Consider the following 19,465-nt stretch of genomic DNA (forward strand, 5'->3'; position numbering starts at 1 on the left):
TGAACTTAAAAGCTTTGACCTCTCAAGTTCCGTGGAGACGTCTTTTATCTTGGGCTTGCTTTTTCCCTGCAGAAGCCAGCATGTAATTTAATCCTCTGAGAGGGAGGATTAGCTAGCTCTGTTAGATCTAGGAAAGGATATGGCTTGATTTCTTCTGGCTATGAAGTCTGACTTCCTAGAGGTGGTCCATGTCTTAAAGGGACAAAACCATAACCTACCAGTAATGGCACTGGACGAGCAGGTCTTGTTGGGGCAGAGGTTTTTGTTTTGATTTGTTTTGTTTGTTCTTTTAAGCAAATCTGGGGTTCTACTGAACTATTTCAGGGCATCTGCCACATGGCAGGAAAGTTGGGGGCTCCTTTGAGCCCTTTGTTCCCTGTTCATGTTGGGCTGGGGATTAGACCAGGGCCTCATGAGCTCTTGGTGAGCTCTGCCAGCTGCACCTTAGTGGCCTAACTCGCCTCAGTTGCCACCCGCTAACATTTTTGGCTCATTTTTGTGCCTGTTAGTTAAATCCCTTGGAATGTGTATCTCAGCTAGTGCTCTTAACTGCTGAGCTGCCTCTCCAATCTCTCCAGCTCCTCGATTTCTATTTTTTAAAGATATATCACGTTCTCTCTCCGTGTGTGTATGTGTGTGTGTGTGCACGCGCGCATGCTTGTGAGATGAGTGCCATGGAGACCAGTGACATCAGATCCCTGGGACTGGAGTTGCAGGAGGTTGTTGACTGTTGACTCTAGTTCTCTGCAAGCGCCGTACTCAACAAGCCGTCTCTTCCTCTCCTCTCCTCACCAGGGCCCTTTAATAGAGACACTTACACACATTTATGCAGGCAACATCACTACTGGAAGTGTGTGTGGCCCATTCCTTGGCAGGCTCAGTCTGAGGTCATGCAGCACACGCACAAGAAAAGGTGACTGGCAATGTCCCTTGGCGATGGACTTTCCATCGTGACTGGCAAGGCTTGTTTTCTGTAGGAGCGACTCAGTGATTTTGGCTGGTTTCTCTGGGGTGCTTTATCGGAAGCCACATAAAATGTTTTTCTCCTTGTTTTTTGTACTTAGGATTAGACCGGGTGCATGATGGATAAGCCATCTACCCTAAGCTATGTTTCCACTCCCACGAGACAACTCCTTAAGCAGCATTAAGGGCACTTAAAGCTCCCTCCTCTTCCCTCAGCACATGTGATTGCCCTCTCCAAAACAAAGCTGCCCAGAAGCAATCAGAGCCAGCCAGAAGCACAGACAAAGGCTCCTGGGGCTAGAAGGTAGTGAGGAAGGGAGGATACAGAGAGCGTTTGGCAAGAGGGCTCAAGCGGAACAGGCAAGGATTCTAGCTTTCTATTTTTCTTGGCTGCAACGGAGAGATGACAGGTTTAACTAGGAAAGTGGCCTGCCCTCATTTGTAAATCAGGAAGGTCTGGGCATCAGAGACTGATGGACGGAATTCAGCAAGTCAGTGGCATTGCCACCTTCCATCTCTAGTGAGAATTTAGTATTTCCTTCACACAACAGTGCAGAGGGTGATCAGCAGCAGCAGCAGCAGGGCCTTCGGACCAGTCCTGGACAAGAACCATCCATGTCTATGCTGCTGTCAAAGGTCAAAGTTGCAACAACGTAGTTTAGCAATCTTAATTGGCTTTATTTTCTGTTCTGGAATTGGGCAACACTCTGTAAATTGGAATAAATGTTTTAAAGAGCCAAGGAGAAGGAACTGGTTTTATAGATGGGAAAAGGTTTGGGGGGAAAATGCAGAACAGATTGGTTATTTCAAAACCACTCAGTAGCCGTCCATGACTCAGACAAGAGGACCATGAATCTGAGGTCATCCTAGGCTACAGAAGGAGAGTCTGGCCTCAAAGTCTCATTTGAGGGGTATACTGGCTAGTTTTGTGTCAACTTGACACAGCTGGAGTTATCACAGAGAAAGGAGCTTCAGTTGAGGAAATGCCTCCATGAGATACAACTGTAAGGCATTTTCTCAATTAGTGATCAAGTGGGGGAGGTCCCCTTGTGGGTGGGACCATCTCTGGGCTGGTAGTCTTGGTTCTATAAGAGAGCAGGCTGAGCAAGCCAGGGGAAGCAAGCCAGTAAAGAACATCCCTCCATGGCCTCTGCATCAGCTCCTGCTCCCTGACCTGCTTGAGTTCCAGTCCTGACTTCTTTCTGTGATGAACAGCAGTGTGGAAATGTAAGCCGAATAAACCCTTTCCTCCCCAACTTGCTTCTTGGTCATGATGTTTGTGCAGGAATAGAAACCCTAAGACAAGGGGCGTACCAGAGTGCATGCCTTGTGGACACAGAGCCCTAGCTTCCATCCTCCGTGCCACAGAAACCAGGCATGTTGTGTATATTTGGCATCCCAGCAGTCAGGAGATGGAAGTGGGTAGGTGTGGTGATTGGTAGTTCCAGGTTACCCTTCGCTACCCAGGGAGCTGGAGGCTAACCTGAGCTACATGAGATCCTGTCCCCAAAAGAAGAAAAGGGGAGAAAAGGAAATACCATATCCTGCAAGGCGAGGGGACAGAATAATATAAAAATGCCTGATGGTCTAACACAGAATTGCCTCTTTTGTGTAAGGATTAAGACGGAGAATTCCACTATCATGCCAACTGGAACTGACCTGTTTAGGACATTTGTGCTGTTAATTTCTCTAATCAGATAAACAGCATACATCTTGACCCTGTGCGTGTTTAGCATGTATGAGTGCGTTTTGGTTTTGAGCCTAGTCTGCTGGAGTTCAGAAGGAGATCTACCACAAAGCCTGGAGCAGGGGCAGGCTTTGGACCCTTCCTCACAATCCAGGTTTGTGTTAGTTACCGCGCTGTTACTGTGATAAAACGCAATGCCCAAGGAAATGTATAGAACAAAAAGAATTTGTTTAGGCTAATGCTTCTAAAAATACTGGTTCTCAACCTGTGGGTAGTGACCCCTTTTGAGGTCACATATCAGAAATCTTTTTTTAAAAGGTTTGTTTGTTTTTGTTTGTTTGCTTTCGTTTGTTTGTTTGTTTGTTTGCTTGTTTTGAGACAAGGATTCTCTGTATATCCCTGGCTGTCCTGGAACTCACTTTGTAGACCAGGCTGGCCTCGAACTCAGAAATCCGCCTGCCTCTGCCTCCCAAGAGCTGGGATTAAAGGCGTGCGCCACCACTGACCAGCTATGTTATCAGATATCTTGCATATCAGATATTTACAGTATAATTCATAACAGTAGCAAAATTACAGTTATGAAGTAGCCAATAATTTTAGGTTAGGGGGTCACCATAATATGAGGAACTATATTAAAGGGTGGAAATATTAGGACGATCGAGAACCACTGCTCTGAAGGGATAAGAGTCAGTCATGGCCAGTTGTCGTGGAGACAGAACTGGGACCTGTAAGATCACATCTGAACCAAACAAATGTGAGAAGCAGAGCTAGTGAACTGTAAGTAGGGCAAAGCTTCAATCTCTCATGCCGGTGTCCTGCGAGAGGTAAGGAGTTAGCAGTTTAGACCAAAATTTATTTATTCTTGGCAATTCTCCTTTCTATACCTCTTTGCCATTCTAAGGCCAGAGGCCACTGGCTTCTGCTAGTAAATCCTTTCTGTTAGCAAGGGCATTGGAAAGAAAAAGAAGCTCAAGTGTTAGGGCTCCCTGCTCTCTGGCTCAAGGACCTCTCACTGGTGGAGAGAAAGGAAAGGAAGAAAATCATTTGTACAGGTAAGATACACAGACGTACACACATTCACACATACATACATTCTAGTCGGGCCCAACCATCTGCCTTATCAGCTCCACATGTGTTCCTGCATACTTATGTATATACTCATATACATACCTACATATGTGTGTATATACACATATATATATAGACAAACACATATATACATTTGGTGGATGGGGCAGAACCCCAGATGCCACACTTTCTTCCTCTCCTCTGCCCTTCCTATTCCTTCTCACACAAAAGTTCTTTAGAAAGTTGCCTCATGGGCTGGTGAGATGGCTCAGTGGGTAAGAGCACCCGACTGCTCTTCCAAAGGTCCAGAGTTCAAATCCCAGCAACCACATGGTGGCTTACAACCATCTGTAATGAGATCTGGCGCCCTCCGGAGTATCTGAAGACAGCTACAGTGTACTTACATATAATAAATAAATAAATCTTTAAAAAAAAAAAAAAAAAGAAAGTTGCCTCATAGATAAAGTGTTACATAAAAGGGAGTTACAGAAGAATGTCCATAGAAAGTTCAAAGCAGTGTTCCATTCTGTAAGCGCATTATAAGATTAAAGCAACAGTTTCCCAAGGCCTGGCTTTATCATAGTGCGCACCTGTGGCTTCATCCTTGGGCCTGACCTAGAATGAATGTTTTTCCTTGATCACAAGTTTGTCTCAAGCCGATTTCTCTTTCTAGTGTAATTGTGAAAGCTCACTGTATTCCTTACTATGCAGCCTTTACTTAATATTCTATGAAGAGAGGGCATGTTCTAGGCTTGATTCTAACTTTATTACACCTTTCTAGCAGAACAGCTAAAACCATTTCCCAAAAACTTTCTGTCTAAAATTATTTGAATCGACGCAGGAATTCTATAAAATCATGAATTCATCGAAACAGGACTAATTCGTCCAAGTTCATCTTCATGTTGATCTGCAGGAAATTTGCTCAGTAGGGTGGGCTGATGCCCAGGGACCATTGGGCTATGTGATAGTGATAGGAGAAGGCAAATCAGCAGTCAAAAGCAATTCCAGGACGAAGTCTCTTGGGACCTTGCCTCTCGGAGCTCACCTATCATAGGCCGTGTAAGACTGGCAGGCCTTCTCCAGAAAACTTACTTATGTGCCTTTAGCTTCTCTTAGAAGGCTCCTGACACGCTCACAGATCACCCTCAGTGACATGCTTCCTCCAGCAAGGCACACCGTCTAGACTTCACCCGATAGTGCAGCCAACCAGGAACCAAGTCCCCAGACGCCTGCCCGAGACTATGGAGGCCATTTCTCATTCAAATCCCCACAAGGCCCCTTTGTGCCCTGCTGGGCAGCAGCTTTCTTCAGAGTTCCCTCATTCATCCTAGCTGACTGGCCCCCTGCTCCATCCCCCCACCCCTCAAAACAAAGAACACAGCCACCTCCTATCTTCATGTGCAGAGGTCACACAGGAGGAAAGGGAACTCGGTGAGCATAGATTCTTATCACACCTATGCCTCTGTTTCTGCCTGGCAGAGAATCCTCTACAAAGCCTTTGTCTGTTCTTTGGGCCAACAGCTTTTGACCCAGGTCACTGTATGGATATACTCTGTGCCCATCTACAGATCACTTCTCATTTCTATATAATCCTCTATCCCTCCCCCCATTCTCCCCCACTCCCTATAGGAAAAAAAGATCATAAAAAAGCAAGAGGCGTGTGTGGTATATATTAAGGGCCTGCATCACAGGCACCGGTGGTATGTCCGTCCCTTTGTGTGCTGATAAGCCTGCCCGTTTCCCCATGCATTCCCAACACAAAGGGCTCCTGGGCTTCACTCTGAATGATCTCAGTTGGTTCAGGCTCCCGTCATTCTGTGACTGGCTGATTTTTGTAACTGTAGTGCAGGTGGTGAGCATTGTGTATTTTGACTTCAAGAAGCACTGATCCTGGAGGAATCTGACTTCCTGATAGCAATTTCTTTACAGCCTTTTTTTTTTTTTAAGATATTTATTTTTATTATATGTAAGTACACTGTAGCTGTCTTCAGACACTCCAGAAGAGGGAGTCAGATCTTGTTACGGATGGTTGTGAGCCACCATGTGGTTGCTGGGATTTGAACCTCGGACCTTCGGAAGAGCAGTCGGGTGCTCTTACCCACTGAGCCATCTCACCAGCCCTTTTTTTTTTTTTTTTTTTAAAGGGAGTTTTTTCTCAGTTAAGCCTTTGCCAGAACAGAGAGGACATTTCTTTGACCTCTCCTGTGCCTGTGCACAGGGCCTAGCACAGGATTTTAGCTCAAAGCCATAGCCTTCTGCAACTCTTAACACACATTATAGTTGGTGATATCTAGACACCGTTCATGCTTATTTCATTGAACATTTGAGATTTGACCAGATACATGCTGTTATGTTTAGTTTATTTGAGTTACTTTTCTTCCTTCCTTCCTTTTTTTTTTTTAAGATTTATTTATTTATTTTATGTATGTGAGTACACTGTAGCTGTACAGATGGTTGTGAACCTTCATGAGATTGTTGGGAATTGAATTTTTAGGACCTCTGCTCGTTCTGGTTGGCCCTTCTCACTCCAGTTGGCCCCTCTCGCTCCGGTCATCTCTGCTCTCTCAGGCCCAAAGATTTATTTATTATTATACATAAGTACACCGTAGCTGATTTCAGACACACCAGAAGAGGGCGTCAGATCTCATTACAGGTGGTTGTGAGGCACTATGTGGTCGCTGGGATTTGAACTCAGGACCTTCAGAAGAGCAGTCAGTGCTCTTACCTGTTGAGCCATCTCACCAGCCTTTGAGTTACTTTTCTTGTTGCTGTGACAAAGTACCCGGCCAAGGCATTTTGATTAAGGAAGGGTTTGGGGCTGGGGAGATGGTGCCACAGTTATCAGCACTTGTTCTTCCAGAGGAGCTGGGTTCCATTCCCAGCAACCACAAGGTGGCTCAAAACCATTTGTTAACTCTAGTTCCAGGGGAGCCGATGCCATCTACTGGCCCCTTCCAGTACTGCATCTTCCCGGTGCTTAGACAGGCATACATGCAAGGCAAAATATCAATACGTATAAAATGAGAATAAATAAATCTTGCTTTAAAAAAAAAGGGGAAGGAAAGGAAGGGCCTGTTTTGGCTCACAGTTTGTGTTTACAGTCCACCGAAGCAGAGAAGGCATGACGGCAGTAGCATGAAGCCAGAGGTCACATTTCAGCCAGTGTCAGGAAGGAGAAAGAGATGGATGCTGGTGCTTAGGAGGAGAGATGGGTGTTGGTGTTCAGATCATTGTCTCTGTCTTATTCAAGGCATGGTGTAGGACACATTCAGGTGGGTCCTCCCCTTTCAGATAAACCTCTGGAATCTCCCTTTTAGACATACCCAGAGACTAACTGCTGAGCCATCTCAGTGGCTCAAAGCAACAGACAAGGGGCTGTGGCTGGGTTCTAAGCTGGAGTCGGGGTCTCAGCACTGTGGGTGGCTTACAACTGCCAGGAGATCTGATGACCTCGTCTGGAATCCATGGATACCTGCACACATGTGCACAAACACACATAAATAAGAATAATATAAACATTTTAAAAAAGTCTTGTACGTAAATCTTCACCTCGGGCATTCGTTACTGTACATATATACAGGAGCTTTGCTTCTTCTCACAGTTTGCCTACTGTCTGTTAGCTGGCATGTTCCTGATCATGGAACCTAGGAGGGTGAAGGAAAAACCTTTTCATCACAGTAGCTTGTGGGGGAGCACGTTGGGGTCCTGCGACCAGAGAATTGTGGCAGGGCCTCTGACTTCGAGGGCAGAACAGCTGCTGGTAGTGACCAGATGTGATGGGACCCAGGTGCAATTACTGGTCATAGGGTCACAGCCAGAGTCCACAACAAGCCGGGTTCAGCCACCCATCCTCCATGAGCCAATTAAACTAACCAGATTTAGAGTGAAATTCAGAAGAAAAAAAAGTCTTATTCAATGTGGCTACATGGGAGGAGAGACAGATCCAGCCAACCGACAAATCCATATTCCAGGTCCCAATATGGGGGTTGGGTTTCAAATTTATTTTACTGTGATTTATGCATATGGGTGTTTTGTCTGCATGTATGTGTGTGTACTATGTGTGTGTCTGGTGCCCATGGAGGTCTGAAGAAGGATCTGGATTCTCTGGGATTGGAGATGCAGCCAGTTGTGAGCTATGATGTGGGTGCTGAGAACTGAACCCGGGTCTTCTGGAAGGATAGCCAGTGCTCTTGATCACTGAGCCATCTCTCCAGCCCTGAGGTTTGAGTTTAAATAGAAAGCAAGAGATATGCGTAACTAAGCAGGACGGCCCATGGGTAGTCAGTCTGAGCCCTCACTGTTTTCCCTCTTCCTGCGAGGTCCACTGACTGGGATTTTCTCCCAGAGATAAACCCATCCTCTGGCTAGACCCAGTGTTGTCTCAGGCTTCTTTCCTCATAGCAAAGGTCCCCAAGAGACCTCGAATTTCTTGGGAACAATTATTTTGATAGTTGGATCACAAAGGGAGTGCTACAGGATGAGACCATCTAAAGAGGTCACAGGCCAGAGAGGCTGGAATGTGAATGTGGAGAGCTCCGTGAATAAGGGATAAGAGAGGGGTGGAGAGGGAAGGGGTGGTGTAGGGGAAAATACTAAAATCTCGGCCTGGGGTTTCTACCCTGATTTTGGTTATTGAGTTCCCAGCCCGAGAGAGAGAGAGAGAGAGAGAGAGAGAGAGAGAGAGAGAGAGAGAGAGAGAGCGAGAGATCATGTACCCCAGTTACAGGATGGGGATGGGTTAAGGACCTGGCTCATTTCCTCTGTGGGAACCAGGTCAATGCTGTGGATGGGGTTGGTGGATCCCTGCCGGTCGCAAATCACTGCAATTCAGTGTGGAGCTGGGACTGTCCCCACACTTAAGTGGAAGAGGAACAAGTCATGCTTTCTGGCAGGACAGACTTCAGGCTGATCCAGTAAACAGGGCAGATGTGAGGCACCAGGCCACCCTGCACAGGACACAAACAGTTGCCTCATATGAGGGCAGTGCGGGCCACTGGCTCAGAATTCCTGGCTGGGTACTGCCTCCAGAAATAGCCCTGAAGTGGGGGTATTTCTGTAACTAGAGAGGCAGGAGCCACAGTGCACTGGCCTCCTGGGTACTTGTATTGAGCCAGGGACCAGAGACCAGGGACACAGCTTGCTTAAATCCATTCAGCACCCACCTTCCCAGTGACCTTGGAGTCTGAGAATTCACCATACTTAAAACTGGCTCTTCCTTGACGATTCATGGGGAGAATTAGTAACAGTAGAAAGCTTCTTGGGGAGAGAATATAGGATGAGGTGGCTGCTTGTTTGTTTTTTGAGACAGGGTTTCTCTTTGTAGTCCTGGCTGTCCTGGATGTGCACTGTGGACCAGGCTGGCCTGGAACCCAGAGATCCACCTGCCTCTGCCTCCCAAGTTCTGGGATTAAAGGTGTGTGCCACCACCCGCTGGGATGGATGGTGTGGATGTTCTGTTTGTTGGTGTTCCAGAGAAGGGTAGAGACTCAGCTTAAGGGTGGAGTTTGGGCTCCTGGATACCTGAGTAAGGAGAGGGACTCCAGACTGAGAAGGGAAAGTGAGATAGATGGTGGCACATGCCTTAATGCCAGCACTTAGAAGGCAGAGTCACAAGGAGCAGAAGGTTGAGGCCAGTCTTGGATATGTAGGGTTTTTGAGGTCAGTATGGAATTGTATGAGATTTGTCTCATACACACACACACACACACACACACACACACACACACACACATGTTGGGGTAGGGAGAGGGAAAGGGAAAGAGAGAGAGAGACAGAGACAGAGACAGAGACTGCTGCAGGGCTTCTCTCAGGTGTCAGGATTGACGGAAATCCCTGCAGGTTGGAGGTGAAAGGCCATAGTTTCCAGTCCCCATCCCCCTCCGCTGCTCCTTTCTGTCCTCTGGGCTCTTCTTTGCTCTCTGAGTCGCCCGTCCAGGCCATGGCATGAGAGGTCCCCAGATCATTGTGAGCCTGGCACCTCCCACCCTCTAGTCCCTCTGGCCTTTTGCAGGCCAGGTACCTTGGGCACCTCTTCACCCTATAGGGTGTAGAGAGCTCAGCACCCACCCTGCCTCTCTAGTTAAGAGACTTTTCTTCCTTCCACATGGAGAACAGAGCATAGTCTTTGTTAGGGAGTCTTGAGTAGGTTCAAATTCTCGAGAAGGACCAGCAGACGCCGGATCACCGTGGGAATAAAGTAGGAGAGGTTGGGAAGGAAAGGCAAGCCAAGCTGAGTTCTGAGCCTCCAAGGCCAGTGTGACCTGAAGAAGCAGCTATTCCAGGAAGGGTGGCATGATGGCCTACCAGCCTTTACCCTGGTGTTGGAGGAACCCAGGAGCTGGCAGTGTCTAGAGCTGGCTGCCTACATTCCTGGCCTAAGTTCAAGGTGACCAGAGATATTCTAGACTGGGACATGGGTGGGGTGGGTGCCTAGGTCCTGGAATGAGTGTGAGGCTTGGCTCAGCCTATGGGAGCCAGGCCAGCTGTCACAGGGCCTGCCCTTCCAGGAGTGTGGCCTGACAGTACCGGTCACTTCACGCCCATCTGAATTGCCCAGGGGAGCCACTTGGACATTGGGACTTCTGATGCTTCTATCTCCAATGCCACAGACCCTCTCGCCTTCTGAATATTTGCTTCTGGAATGGCCTCAGGGCTGTGCACCTTGGGGCTTCTGGGCTACCTGTGCAGTGGGCAGAGTGAGTTCCTTATCATTCCCAGGATGGGTCAGCACGAACAAGCAGGAGAACCTTGCATGCAGTCCTCAGAAGACCTCAGCAGGGTGTTCTCTCTGTGGCTCAGCACCCTATCTGAGAGCCCGAGGCTGGCCTGAGCAGCTCAGGCCATTCTGGCCCCGCCCTTCTCTCTTTGTCCTCATTTCAGTAGGGCTGATGCCAGCACCCTGCTCTGGCCCCTGATATCTGCAGGACTCACCCACAGAAGTGCACCCTCGGCCCTTCTGCTGGCAGCCATCCCAGATGTCCTGCGGAACCTCTTCCCCATCCGGATCTTGGCTCCCCAGCCTCAGCCTCTGTAGCCCCATGCACTGCGACCTGGAAGGAAGCGCACGCGCACTGCTCCTCCATCGCTAGCGCTCGTCTCCCCTCCCTGTGAGTAGCACCAAATGCCCACATTCCCAGGAACTCTTGAGGAACAGAGTTGAGGGGGAGGTCTCCACCAGGAGCCATCTCACACCCTCACACCTTCTCTTCCCTTCCGGAGGCTGCTGACTGGCTATGAACACTGTGCTCTAAGCAGTTCTTGACAGGCTCCTGTCTCCCAGATTCACTGGATTGAGTCCCATTTACCCACAATTCCACTGGATTGAGTCCCACTTACCCACAATTCCACTGGATTGAGTCCCACTTACCCACAATTCCACTGGCTAAGACCTGAGCAGATGGGCTGGAGAGATGGCTCAGCGGGTAAGAGCACTGACTGCTCTTCCAAAGGTCATGAGTTCACCAGCAACCACATGGTGGCTCACAACCATCCTTAATAAGATCTGACGCCCTCTTCTGGTGTGTCTGAAGACAGCTACAGTGTACTTAGATATAATTAATAAATAAATAAATAAATAAATAAATAAACCTGAGCAGATGCTCAGAACCTCTCTACCCAGAGATAGGAGTGATGGAGGACAACACGCTGAAGGCATGCTAAGACCAGACTGAGTGCTCCGCGCACGCCACCCTTTACACATCATATATGTCCCTATGCATTTATGCATATGTTTTATGCATATGTATATGTGTGTATGTGTGCACATGGGGAGATCAGAGGACAACTCATAGGAGTTGTTGGTTCTTTCCTTTCACAATGTGGGTCTTGGGGAACCGAACCCAGGTCCTCAGGCTTGGTTGCAAGTGCCTTTACCCACCAGAGCCATGCTTTCTAAAGCCACGGTAATGCTGTGAGGGAGGTTCTGCCAGTCGCTGATTACAGGAGTAGGTTGTCTAGTGAAGCCTGCCTTGAGTAGTTGGCGGGCCAGGGATGTGAGGTTAGGCTTGGGAAAGGATACATGGAGATGTGTTCTGTGGCGTGGACTCCAGTCTTGCAGAGCTGAGTGAGGAATCAGGGCCTATGATGCTTTGCTTACAGAAAGAGTTGGGGACACAGAGTGTTAGCACCTTAGCATTCCTTCTAGGCTCTGGCCCAACAGTTACCTAGCAACAGCCTAGCTTGCTATAAAAGGGTTTGGCCTCCCTTGCTCTCTGTCTTTCTGACTCTCTGACCCTCTTCTCTCTCCCTACTCCCTTCTCCCTCTCTCCTCTTCCCCCTCCCCATTATCACTCTCCATGTGTTCCTGGCTGGCCTCACCCCTTCTCTTCCCTTCCCTTTCCTTCCCTTTCTCTCTAGTTCTCTTCCTCCTTCTTCTCTACACCCCCCCTTCTCTACCTCTACTCTCTTCTCAACTCCTCTGCCCATGTCCCCAAATAAACTTTATTCTATACTATTCTATATGACTGGTACCTCAGGATGGGGGCGGTGGGGGATGCCTCAGCATGGGCCTGCTGAGGTACCCCCTCCCACCACACCATAATCCTTAGCTTTATAAAACACATCCCAGTCCTATAAGGGAGAAAGGGGGCTGTGTCCAGGGGGCAGGGGCAGGAAGTAGAGTTACTTAGCTGTAGAGAGGGGAGTGTGTGTGTGTGTTCCTGTATGTGTGGCTGTGCATGTATGTGGAGACTAGAGGTTGATGTTAGGTCTCTCTTCCTCCGTTAGCTTCTAGCTTATGCACTGAGGTGGGGTCTTACTGAACCCAGAGCTTGCCAGTTAGTCTAGTTAGTTAGCCATCTTGCCCCAGGACACTCTGCCCCTGCCTCCTCCCCTCAGGAGCTTTTATGAAGGTGCTGGAATCCATCTCCGATCCTGACACTGGAACAGTGGACGCCTTACCCACCGTAGGGAGCCGTCCCTATGGTGTCATCAGAATTTCCCTTCATGGTTGGAAACTGAGCATCTGAATCAGGGTGTTTTGTACTAACGTAAGGTCTAGAAATAAGAGGAGAAATTTATTTATATCAGTAAGTAAGATGTTTTGTTGAGATCTATCCCACTTCTGTCTTTTTAGCTTTCAGGCTTTTTATTTTTCATTTATTTTTTAGCTTTTAAATATGGCCAGGCGATTTAAAGTAACAGACAAGGTTTGGATCTTCCATATTTTCTTTGGGGGTGTGGGGCACGTGCTGGGAATGAACCCAGGGGTTCACATGTATAAGAGCCATCCTCCTGCTTGTTTCCCGAGTACAGGTTCTATGGGGGTACACTACCACCCCATGTTCAGTAAGATTAAAATGTACTGGGGCTGGAGAGATGGCTTAGTGGTTAAGAGCACTGACTGCTCTTCCAAAGATCCTGAGTTCAATTCCCAGCAACCACATGGTGGCTCATAACCATCTGTAATGGGATCCGATGCCCTCTTCTGGTGTGTCTGAAGACAGCTACAGTGTACTCCTATAAATAAAATAAATAAATCTTTAAAACAAAGATTAAAATGTACTATTTTAAACAATTCAATATATTAAAATATCTCATTTCAACTTGGAATCCATATAAGGAATAATGAAATATTTTTCTCCTTATGATTTCTAAAGCTTCTATTTGTGTAAAACAATCTACCACAGAGCTCAACCCTGGCCCAAATCCTGAATTCTATTTCTATGGGACAGGCTTAGTCTCCAATTCAGTTAGTTTGGCCTTTCTAAAAGAAGAAAAGGCCATTCAGGTTAAAGACAGAGGATCTGGTGTGGGGAAGCCCCGCAAGCAGTGTCAGGTAGCTGGACACCGGTGGTGAGACATCAGTTCAATCCAGCCCAGTGGGTGCTGAGACTCAGGCTATATCAACAGACACAAGCACTGGTAAAGAAGGAGGTGAAGGTTCTCACTGTGGCTTTCCCTGAAGTTGGAGCTTCTGTACGGGAGTGGCATCAGACATCAGCATTAACTACACAGATTCAGAGGCCCTGCTGGGTTCAGGCTGAGACACCGGTGTTGAGGATGGTAGGATTCTGTCCCCAGCTGAAGCCAAGCATGGAGGTAGGTTTTCCTGGTCACACTTGTTCTACAAAGAAAAGGACATTCCCCAGCCGCAGCTCCGAGGGGCTGATGAGCCAAGTCCTTAATGTCTGCTCCCTGGGGTCCAGATTGGGGTCTTCCTGAATCTAGGGACAGAGACATCTGTGGGAATAGGTGATACTGGGCTAACCCCTAAACTAAGTGTCCAGTTGTCACCTGCAACTGAGGGGGCAGGATGTCTAAGTGAGTGAGTGTTGCCCAGTTCCAGACGCAAGGTCACGGCCCCTGATTCAGGAACCACGAAGCTCCATAAACTCCCTCACTGTGAAGAGGGCTAGGTTGACCTGGTCCATATGCTTCACAAGTGTGCTGACCTTGGGCCAGGCAAGAAGGGAGGATACTCATGGGAGCAGACCCTCTCTCTGTCCTTTCTTTTAAAAAATGGTCAGCTCATAGCCACTCACCCAGCCTCACTTTCTGCAGGAGCATGTCTTACCCTGTTGGTGAACTGTTCACGTCACCGGAACAATGGCATTGAGTTTGTTGAGTGCAGGGCCACCTGTTCTGTGCTGTTCCAACATCTGGGCTGTATGAACTTGCTCCTCTTCAGCATCTGTCTACAGAGGAAGCAGTCTGTTACTCCCACTTTAAGAGTAAACTAAGGCAAGAAAGAATCACCACTGGAGTGCACCCAGACAATTTTGTCATGGACACAAGAGCTGAGGGCACCCAGTGTGGAGAGCATTCTAAGGTCAGTGAGTTCTCCTCCTGTCTGCAACGCTAGGTATCTTGAAATCTCAGGGGCCTGGTGAATGGGCAGATTCTTAAAGGAGCCATGTTAATGTCAGGGCCTGGGAAGGAGAGGAAGCCCGACCTCCAGAAGCGCAAGAGTTCCCCAGTTTACATCTTGAATACCCTGTTTATAGATACCAGTGACTTAAGCTGGAAATGCTGGCTCACACGGATAATCCCAGCACTCAGGAGACAGAAGCAGGAGGATTACTGTGAGTTTAAGGCCAGCTTGGACTTAAAGAGAGTTCCAGGCCAGGCAGGGATCTAAAGTGAGACCAAAAAAAAAAAAAAAAAAAGCAAACAAGCATACAAAGCAAAGCAAACAAACAAATAAATCCCCCAAACCCACCAAAACACTGCCTTTCACAGCTGTATGGGACTCTGGGGTTCCTATCACACTATCCGACTTGTGCAGGGCTCTTCCCCAGCCGCCTCTGTCTGTCTGTCTGTCAGTACCATAGTTGGTTCTGTTCCGATTTGCTGATCCATTCATTCCCTTTAAGGGTTGAGATGTTCTTTGCTCCGAGCCTCTGCTTCTGTTCGAAAAGCCTGTTGCTGGCTGTCAGTGATGTAGGCAGGCAGGTAGGTAGAAGGGTGACAGTTCCCTTTGAAGAGGGCTGGGCTTTCAGGTGTCCGTCCCCCCCCCCCCCCCGCCTCCCCCTCCCCGCAGTGTGGCAATGGGAGGAGGTGGAGAAGTTTTCGAAACTGGGAACAGCGCCATCTTGCTGGAAGCAGTAGATAGCTGGAGGTGGCTGCAGCTGCTGGGTGAGAGGGGACAGGCTGGGCAGGCAAAGAAGAGAAAGTCTGGGGCTGGAGGAAGGCGCTGGGGATGCCTGTGCCACAGAGTGTGTGTGGCAAGGGGTGGTGGCAGGGACTTCCACCCTGGCCTAAGGGAGTCAAGTGGGATTAGTGTTGCTGTCTGTGAGGTCAGGGTTCAATGGGGATTGGGAGGAGACAGACAGACAGGGGATATGAGGAGCATTCATAAGATGGGGAGCATATTTATCGGCTAAGGTGATCATTTTTTCCTCTTCGACATCATGATGAATTTAAGGACGTTCAAAAGGAGTCTTGAGGAGAAATTTTATTCGTATTTGAAAGTGAAACCCCAGGGCAGGCAAACTGTAAATCTCAGTGGCTGCCTGGAGGAGGAAGCTGAAGATGAAAAGCTATGTGCTTGCGAGTTAGGCCCAGATGTGTTACAAGTAGCCGCACGTCAAAAGGGGAGTTGCTTCAGAGAAAGAGCCGAAAAAAGCTCAAAATGCCAGAGAAAGTATACTCACACCCTGTCTGAGGCAGAAAGAGGAAAAAGAAGTCACCAAGTCTCACAGAATCTCATGGTGGCTCCCTAGCAAGAACACAAGACAAAGGATTCTGGGAAGGAAAATATAGTATCTCATTAAAAGAATAAGTATTCCTCCATTTTCTCCAGCATGGTGTTAGGTGAATCTGCAGCCAGGGGCGGAAAAGGGAATCCCTTAGCCAGCTGATTGACTTGCCCGGATGGATTAACTCATATTTCGGGTAACTTAGACAGGTCTCTATCTGCCAGAGGAAGATTCCATCCTCTTGACCAAGAGGAAACAGTTCTCCCTTAATGGGCCTTCAATGCCACTTTAATGCTCACAAATACTACAGCCTGTTTCCCAGGATCAAGGCATGCTTTTTTTTTCCTGTTTGTTTTAAGAAAGGCTTGCCTGGCACTCAGTATGGCCTTGAACTCACAGCAGTCCTCCTGCTTCAGCCTCCCAAGTGCCAGGATGACAGGAGCGCCCCACCTTGCCCACTGGAGAAGTGCTCCTTATATACCCACATTAGAGCATTCAGGATGCATCCATACATCAGCCATCGGCACAGCCCTACGGTGTGATCACAGCTTGGACAGTACATTCTGACTGTCGCAATGGTGTCCACGCCTCCATTAGATAGTCCACAAAGATACCATAGTCTGCAAGATTTGGCCGGCTAGGTGATGTAACCATATTTTTATCTAGGATGTTTCTAATCTCTGAGGATCCACTTGAGGTGTTAGCAGACCTGAGTGGAACCCTCCTGGGCTGCACTCAACTGATACTTCTCCCAGCTCCTTAGTCATTTGAATCTGTTCTTTATGACATCACCACCAGCTTCTCCTGTCCCCGCCCCCCCCCCACCTTTCTTCCCTTTCCTTACTTTCTCCCCCTCCTCCACCTTGCACCCCACAGTGCTAGGCTCATGCTAGGCAGTCATTCCTGCACTGAGCTACAGCCTGGGTTCTCTTTGTCCTTTTTGTTTTGAGACAGGGTGTCACTAAGTCACAGAGGCTGATCATGTTCTGGCTCTGGAGCCCAACTGGGCCTTGAACCTGCAATCCTCCTGTCTCAGTCTCTAGAGTATGCATCATTTTTCTTGCATCTTTTTTTTTTTCTTTTGGGCAAAAGCAATGCTGCTAAGCTACATTGCCTCAGTGGGGTTTCCCCCACCCATGAGCCACCCTTGCACATCTGCAAGCAGCCTCTCCTTTAGCAGGGAACTCAGGTTCCACGGTCCCCTCAGTTTCTTCTTTGTCACCCCAATTAGCCTGGGTTATGGGCTCTCCTGTATTCCTCGTCTAGGTTTCTGCTCCTCCATTTGTTAAAAAAAAATGAGGCTGGTATTATTTATTATCTCTCAGGGCTGTAGTAGAAATGAGACTGTATTACCAAGAAGGCCTCAGCCTAAAGCCAGAGAAAAATGTATGAGTAAGGAATGAAAGATGGCAGACAGGGGGAAAAAATGGGGTGGAAAGAGCCCCGCACTCCAGAATCGGACCGCGAGCCACTAATGGCCAAATTACCTCCAAAGCAAGTGCTTATCTTCCTGAAGTTCACCTGGCAAAGGTGCCTCCTGCCAGGCCTTGCAACCCGAGTTCCATCCTTCAGACCCACATGTGGAGGGGGAGAACCAACTCCTTACCACAGATGGTCTTCTCAGAAGCACATGTGCACCATAGTACACGCACCCATACATATACACACAGACACAGACACAGTCACAGACACACTCACACACGCACACGCACACACACACACACACACACACACAAATTAAATGCTTTAAAAAACTGCCCCCTTCCTTGCTTTCTGTGCACACTGTCCTCTTCTTTCATGACTCTGTTTCAACACTTCATAAACTCACTAATCCGGTTCATTCTATCTGGTTCTGAAATGCTTGTTGTGGTGAAATCAGGACTGGGCTTTATCTGCGGGGAGTCCCTAAACAGGGAGGAACCTTTTCAGGCTGCTGGCAGGTGACACCATCAGCCACAGTGTACAGTTGCAAAGGTGTGTCCTTAACCTCTGCCCTCCAGCCCTACCTGGTCCTCGGTTTCTTTTCTTTTTCTTTTTTTCTTTTTGGTTTTTCCTAAATTTTTCTTTTTTTTTTTTTTAAAGATTTATTTATTTATTATTATATGTAAGTACACTGTTGCTGTCTTCAGACACACCAGAAGAGGGCATCAGATCTCATTACGGATGGTTGTGAGCCACCATGTGGTTGCTGGGATTTGAACTCTGGACCTTCGGAAGAGCAGTCGGGTGCTCTTACCCACTGAGCCATCTCACCAGCCCCTCTTTTTGGTTTTTCAAGACAGGGTTTCTCTGTGTAGCCCTGGCTGTCCTGGAATTCACTTTGTAGATCAGGCTGGCCTCGAATTAGAAATCTGCCTGCCTCTGTCTCCCAAGCGCTGGGATTAAAGGCGTGCGCCGCCACTGCCTGACCCACCTGCTCCTCAGACTCTCACCTGGAAACCAGCTTCCAGGTGGCTACATCACATTGCCCTGCAGAGGATTTAGGGGCATAGGCCTGCTGCCCCCTCCTGGCTGCTGGAATGGGGCTGGTGCAGGGAGCCCCTGCATGGAGCTTAAGCCTAGCTCAGCCACAAAGCTCAGCCCCTGGGTACATTGAGGTCTCCTTCCACTTCCCATCACCGGGGACTCCCCAGAGTCACGCCCTCTAGGACACTTCACCTGCGACCTTTCTGATAGTTACGTTTATTATTTTTACACCACGGAGTGAGGTTTGCATTTAAGTTACAATGTGTTTATCTTAGTGTGTGTGGGTGGTGTATGTGTGGAGGTCAGAGAACAACAACCTACAGGAGTCAGTACTTTGCTTTGGCCATGGATATCCGGCGGGGGGGGGGGGGGGGAGGGGGGAGGGGAGGTGCGTAGAACTGGGGTGGTCAGGGTTGGTTGTGCTGTTATTGGATGAGCCACGTGGCTGGAAGGCGAGCCTGTAGGGGGATGTTTGTACCAGGCAGCATGCAGTGTGATGCGCTCTTTCCTTATTGGTTACTTGTAAGAGTCTCCCATGCTCAGTGTGTGTCCCACTGAGTTCCACTCACCCCACTTCTTTACTGGAGTCCTCTTTGCTCACTACCCCACATACTGCTGCTATCTTCCCCCTCTTGGCATCCTGGGGTGCACTTCATTTCCCCTGACCCTCATGGCATGTCTGGCTTGACTTCCCTGTGATGACTTGGCTGTGTAGAACCTGTCATCTCACCTGTTCAGAAATACACATTTGAGAGCCTGGTCCATGCTCTCAACTTCCCATCGTGACTGCGGAGAGGAGAGATTTTGTATGTTTGAAGCAACTGTTCTATAGCAACCTTCCTTGCAGAGCCTAGATCCCAGGCCTCTGGCCTCCCACGTACCATGCTGGTCCTTGACCTCTGGCCTGAAGATTAGGTGCAGTCCTTCCTGACTGTGCCTCTTTCCCTCTTTCAAAATGCAGACACCTGGAGGTTAGGTGACTGTAATTGGGAACCGTGTAGGCTTGTAATGCCTGGGGGCAGCCGTGTACACGTGGAGAGGGTGGCTGCACCAACCCCTCACTTGCTAGGGCCACAGCTGACTCAGCCTAGGGCGGAGCCGCTCTGCTCAGCCTCCCGGAGCTCCATCCCCATCCCGGCTTAGT

Source organism: Mus caroli, unplaced genomic scaffold (assembly GCF_978045245.1).
Source record: "Mus caroli unplaced genomic scaffold, Mus_caroli_1 scaffold_16, whole genome shotgun sequence".
NCBI classification, from domain to species: Eukaryota; Metazoa; Chordata; class Mammalia; order Rodentia; family Muridae; genus Mus; species Mus caroli.